Source organism: Palaemon carinicauda, chromosome 2, assembly GCF_036898095.1.
Source record: "Palaemon carinicauda isolate YSFRI2023 chromosome 2, ASM3689809v2, whole genome shotgun sequence".
Lineage (NCBI taxonomy): Eukaryota > Metazoa > Arthropoda > Malacostraca > Decapoda > Palaemonidae > Palaemon > Palaemon carinicauda.
Genome location: NC_090726.1, coordinates 121,017,755 through 121,024,620, shown reverse-complemented (window position 1 = coordinate 121,024,620; position 6,866 = coordinate 121,017,755).

Genomic DNA, 6,866 nt, shown 5'->3' with positions numbered 1-6,866 from the left:
CAAATCGGTAGTTGATCTTTTTACTTCCGACCATCATCCAACAATGTTGATAGTTTTTTACTTGACAAATTGTGGCTTATTTACGGACAACACTATTATTACCTTATATATAACTATTCGAATTGAAATATTCAAGGTTTGGTCTTGCATTATCATGAGGAGTATAGCCCCAAAGCGCACTGGAATGGAAGAAAAAAAAAATAATTTTCAGAGGGCTATAAATTATCATCAGGAACTTTAAAAATGACAGAGAACGGTGCCTACAGGACTCAGCATAGGACTAAAGATTAGACATTGAAAATAATCAATATATATAAATATAATTTATATATTTTATATATATAAATATATATATATATATATATATATATATATATATATATATATATATATATATATATACATACACACACAAACATATATATATGTATACATATATATATATATATAAATATATATATATATATATATATATATATATATATATATATATATATATATATATACATATATTTACTGTATGTGTGATGAAAATCTAGACAATATCTTGTTCAAATAAACATAAATTTCTTCCTCATATTGGGATCGAACCCTAATCTCTTCAAAAGAAAGGCAAGGTAACTATCAACCATGCCACCAGAGGCTCTTGAAGTAATTGGAACCTAAGTGCTAACTGCATTTCAGGGTTAACACGCAAGATCAATATTGTCTCACATACCAATGAGTTTAACCCAACTTCCCGACCCACCAGATGACCCAACTGATAGGTTTTAATTCGAATGACCTATAATGAGTCAATGTATGAAGATAATATTGACTCTTTAGAGGTAATTTGAATTAAAAGTTATCAACTGGGTCACCAGGTCGGTCGAGAAGTTAGGCAAAACTCGCTGATATGTAAGACATTGGTTTCACCAGGTAAATCCTGAAATGCAGTTAGCACTTAGGTACCGACTTATATTAAAGCATCTGATGCCATGATTGATAGCATACTTGCCTTTCACTTCAAGAGTCTAGGGTTAGATTCAAATATGAGGTAGAAATACACCCACATACACACATGTATATACAGTATATATATATATATATATATATATATATATATATATATATATATATATATATATATACATGTGTGTGTGTGAGACTATATAAATAAATTGAAAGATTAGATGAATGAATGAATATATATATATATATATATATATATATATATATATATATATATATATATATATATATATATATATAAATATATATATATATATATATACATTATATATATATATATATAAATGTATGTATAATATATATATATATGTGTGTGTGAGGTTATATCAAATAAATTGAAGGATTAGAGGAATATATATATATATATATGTATATATAATATATAATATATATATATATGTATATATAATATATATAATATATATATATATATATATATATATTCATTTATGTATGTAGATATATTCTTTCTCCACTCGGGAAAGTTAGCTTTCCTCCCAACTTTATAACTTCAAAAGGCAATTTCCACATATACACTCTCTCTCTCTCTCTCTCTCTCTCTCTCTCTCTCTCTCTCTCTCTCTCTCTCTCTCTCTCTCTCTCTCTCTCTCTCTCTCTCTCTCTCTATATATATATATATATATATATATATATACACATACATATATATATACATATATATATAAATACATATATATATATATATATATACATATATACAGTACACATAATGCAAATATGTTATAGTCTAAATATATATATATATATATATATATATATATATATATATATATATATATATATATATATATATATATATATAATATATATATATACTATATATATATATATATATATATATATATATGTTTGCTAAAATAAGATTGTTATTATCATTATCATATATATATATATATATATATATATATATATATATATATATATATATATATATATTTGTACAACACATTCTCTCTCCACTCGGTAATGTTAGTTTTCTTCCCAACTTTCTAAACTTGAAAGGTAATTAAAGTAAATTAATGAGTATGCCCCCTGTGAGCCACTCCCACATTAAAAGGAGGGGTATAGTGTTCAGTGCTATCTAAGCATACGATCAAGCGCTACATGTACAAGTGGGTCACATGGCCAAACACCTGTATATATACATGCCTGCACACCATGCATAACTACCGACTGGCATACATAATGATGAAATGATAACACCTCCAGTATATACTTGTCGTTTAAAAAAGATATCTTCAGCGCTACATTTTGTGTGGAGTAGGATCAGGGTAGCATTAATTTATTTCATTAAATTTATTCCAGCAAATATGGCAAACTAAAGTTGATCAAATGTGGATTTTAAGATAAAAGATGACTTGAAACCACAACAAACATCCACACCCAAATTTTTAATTAGAAACGGAAGTCTAGTTTATCTATTCATTTTGTAATAAAAAATGTTAATCGTTCTCATTTGAATGTGAGCGGTGTGTGTGTGTGACTGAACTTTTTGCATATCAAACCATTCTATGACTTTATTCAAAAGACGTAAGCAAAACCGGTTTTATCTGATTGTTTATTCTAGTTAATAAAAACAAAACCCTACGGCAGCATTGTTTGATAAGTGGTAACCTAAAGCTTTCCTGGTGAAGTTCAAACAGACTTTTATCTAAATAAACGAAAAATAAATAAAAAATAGTAATAACCACGAGTTTGTGGCTGTCTAGCATTTCAAAATGATTGTGGTCAACTGCTGAAGCAAAATAAAAAAAAAAATATTTATTCCATAAGAATAAAATTTTACTTTTACCATTTCAATTTGAAACCTAATTCTGCTTACCTCCTCTAAACTTCCCGAGCACATACACTAACAAGCAAGGACTGTTCGTATTTGCCACAATGATTGAAGCAATTGCATTATAATAGATCGTAATTGGGACCATGTTCCTAACTGGGAGTGGGGGTTGCTTCTTTGTATCTAAGCCAATAATTTATTTGAAGTCCATCATTAAAGCAATTAAAGCACTGGGAGAGGTTTGTCAAGCATTTCCCCTCAGCTTGGCTTTTGGGAATCATCAAAGCACAGGAATCATTGCATTTTTATTTGAGCTGTTTGTATACGGGGATGTTTTTATTACATATATTGCATCCTCTTCTCGGTGTAATTAACGCGTTACATTCAGGCTTCGTGACCTTCTTTCTTTATAATTCTTGTTGAAGATTATATTCCAAGCAAGGGTTATGGTGGCCGATGTGGTAACATCCCTGACTAGTCCCGCCCAAACTCATTAGTTTCTTTGTTCCCTACAACCCCACCATCCTTGAGAGGTAAGGATGGGGGTTTAGGGGAGCCTATAGGTCTACCTGCTGAGTCATCAGCAGCCATTGCCCGGCCCTCCCTGGTGCTAGCTTGGATGGAGAGGGGATTGGGCGCTGATCATATATATATATATATATATATATATATATATATATATATATATATATATATATATATACATACATATATGGTCAGTCTCTAGGACATTGTCCTGCTTAATATGGTAATATCACTGTCCCTTGCCTCTGCCATTCATGAGCGGCCTTTAAACCTTTAAAGTGCATGTCACATCTAACCCATAGATTAACATAGGAGTTGCCATCAATGTAATTTTATCTATCTAGTAGTGCTAATTCAACGAACAGCTTCGTCATTGGAAATATCTTCAAGAATACGTGAGAGGGAATTATGTGATCATAAATTCTTCCTAGTCAACAGTGAGAAGTGTAAAAACTTTGATTGTCCATCATTTGCTCTATTTGGAGATTTTGCAATTCATTCATATTGATTATGTATATTTGCCTAAACTAATTTGTAAGTCTCTTACATAAAAGATATACGAGTATCCAAATATTCTAAAATTACAACGGAAAAAAAACAGATTTACCGACATCTAATCATATCTAACGTTATGGAAAATAATTTCTTGAATTATTTTCTTGTTTTTATGCAGCCAAAATAATCTAAAGGAATAATGTATCTCAATAATTCTGCAAGAGGAGTGTACCTGGATAACAAAATAAGAACAGCTCTCAACCATGCAACTATTAGAGTAGTGTTCCCCCGTCTATTTTTATTCTTTCGATTTGAGAACCTCCGTTATTAATACCACACATTTTACAAAAAAAAAAAAAAAAAAAAAAAAACATGACTTCTCAAAACGTTTTTTCCTGGGAAAACTCCGAGCTATATATTCAATTCAATAGTCCGACAACGCTGCCCAATACTTTCCCAGTTTAGAGTTATTAAGGCTCATTAACGTGTGAGATTGTTGGCCGTCTTCTGACCTTGGCTGTACTTTGCTATGATCATATATTTTTTCGACTCATCATCCTGATTCACCTCCATGGGATTAATATTCTTTTCATGTGTCTTTACTTTATTCATATGTCACTGAGGCTTTAATATTAAAGTTGTCATATTTGGGAGTTTTCTATAACTGGAATTTATAACTAAAAAATCAGGTTATGATACGAGTTTAAATAAAACATCACGAACCTCATGACCTACAATTTAATATATTAAAAGGATCAATCGGGATGAGTTTCATCCAGTGAATGTTAATCTAGCGAGTACCATGAATATATCAACCAACTACGACTTCCATTCGTGAAGATATGAAATATTATGGATCGTGAACTTTGAGTGAATATATATATATATATATATATATATATATATATATATATATATATATATATATATATAATCAATATATATATATACATACATATATATAATATATATATATATATATATATATATATATATGGATAAATATCAACACAACATCGTGTTCAAATAGAAATAAATTTCTACCTCATACTTGGGATCGAACGCTAGCCCCTTCTAATGAAAGGCCAGGTCGAAACCAACCATGTCACGAGAGCCCACAAAAGAAATTGGAACCTGACGCTACCAGCTGTCCGAGGATTTACCTGGCGAGACATCAGTCTCTTACCAGCGAGTTTTACCCAATTTCCCGGGCCACCACGTGACACAATTGATAGTAATTCATTCAAATTACCCCTAATGAGTCAATATGGATAAATATCAACACAACATCGTGTTCAAATAGAAATAAATTTCTACCTCATACTTGGGATCGAACGCTAGCCCCTTCTAATGAATGGCCAGGTCGAAACCAACCATGTCACGAGAGCCCATAAAAGAAATTGGAACCTGACGCTACCAGGTGTCCGAGGATTTACCTGGCGAGACATCAGTCTCTTACCAGCGAGTTTTCCCCAATTTTCCGGGCCACCACGTGACACAATTGGTAGTAATTCATTCAAATTACCCCTAATGAGTCAATATGCATAAATATCAACACAACATCGTGTTCAAATAGAAATAAATTTCTACCTTATACTTGGGATCGAACACTAGCCCCTTCTAATGACCTGGCCTAGCGTTCGATCCCAAGTATGAGGTAGAAATTTATATATATATATATATATATATATATATATATATATATTTGTTGCTTGGCTGTGGTACTGATAAAACAACGAGGGGCATAGAAATAGGCTGTCTAAAAATACCTAAATAGTGAATTAGCCATCTTTAACCTGTATCTGACATAAATTAACCTACGCAACGTAAATGACTTTTGTAACATGAGTGACAAACTTCTCGTTTCTAACCCGAGAAGTCTTTTATTTGAACCCAATGTAAGAGAAACATCTATTTTAATACAAAACAAAACTAGGTATTGTGCTTTGCTTTCCAGTCTACGTAATGTACAGCTCCATTCATCATCAATGATTAAGAGCAAAGAAAACCTTGCACCAATATTTACTTAAACCAAACCCGGTACAAATGTGATCTCTTTGATTACACAGTAGTCAGTCGATATGATTTACACAATTTCCCACAATTCAAAACCTGGTGAGGAGACTATGAACCTTAGTTTGATACCTTCATTTAGATAACTTTCCGTATTTGAAAAATAAAATTAACAACTCTATTCGAGTATGTGAAGGATTTACCAGCGAGATTTATGGGGGTCATTGCAAATTTTTGTCATTCCTAATATGTTTCCATTGACACTGTCTTTCACCGTGTAGTTGCCTGACACGTAAATAAAACTGTAGGAGATTCTTTTTATGTATATAATCCACTTATCATTATACTTAAATCAATAAAAAAAACTATTTCTAAAATGTTGCGAATCTCATTTCATTACCAAATCTACCAATTAAAATATTATTTGACCTCCCTTGAAATTTGTTGTCATTCTTGTTAGATACAATAGCATGTAATGGGAACGCATCTATGGAGATATATCGACTATATTCATAACAATGCATAAAAGGATGAAAGATATTGTCTGATCAACACAAAGTCAGTAAAAACAAATTTTCATATGATTAATTGAAAAAATAAAAATAAAATCGCTCCTCTTAAAAATCTACAACTTACCAAGTTTTAAAAAGCATGGTGTGCTGTATCCTCGGTTATCGTAAAATAAAAAAAAAAAAAATAAAAAAAAAAAATTATTTCATTTCTTGATTAAAAAGAAATTGACTTCTAAATTAATAGTTATTTGTAGCTTGTTTATATTTCCAGAAAAATATAGCAGATTGGACTTATGCCCCAGAAAATGCGGCACTGGGTTCCGGGGGTGGGGGGTGGAAAACCTCGCAGTAGCACCATGAAGGAAAAGTTAATAGGGTGGACAACAAGATGGAAGAAAAGAAGGTGGAAAGGTGGATAGTAGAGACCTAAAAGGACTCTGCAAAGATCTTCCAGTAAAGCCTACGGTGCATTTCATTGTCACTTTGGGCATCAAACCCCTTCGAGCAGTTTC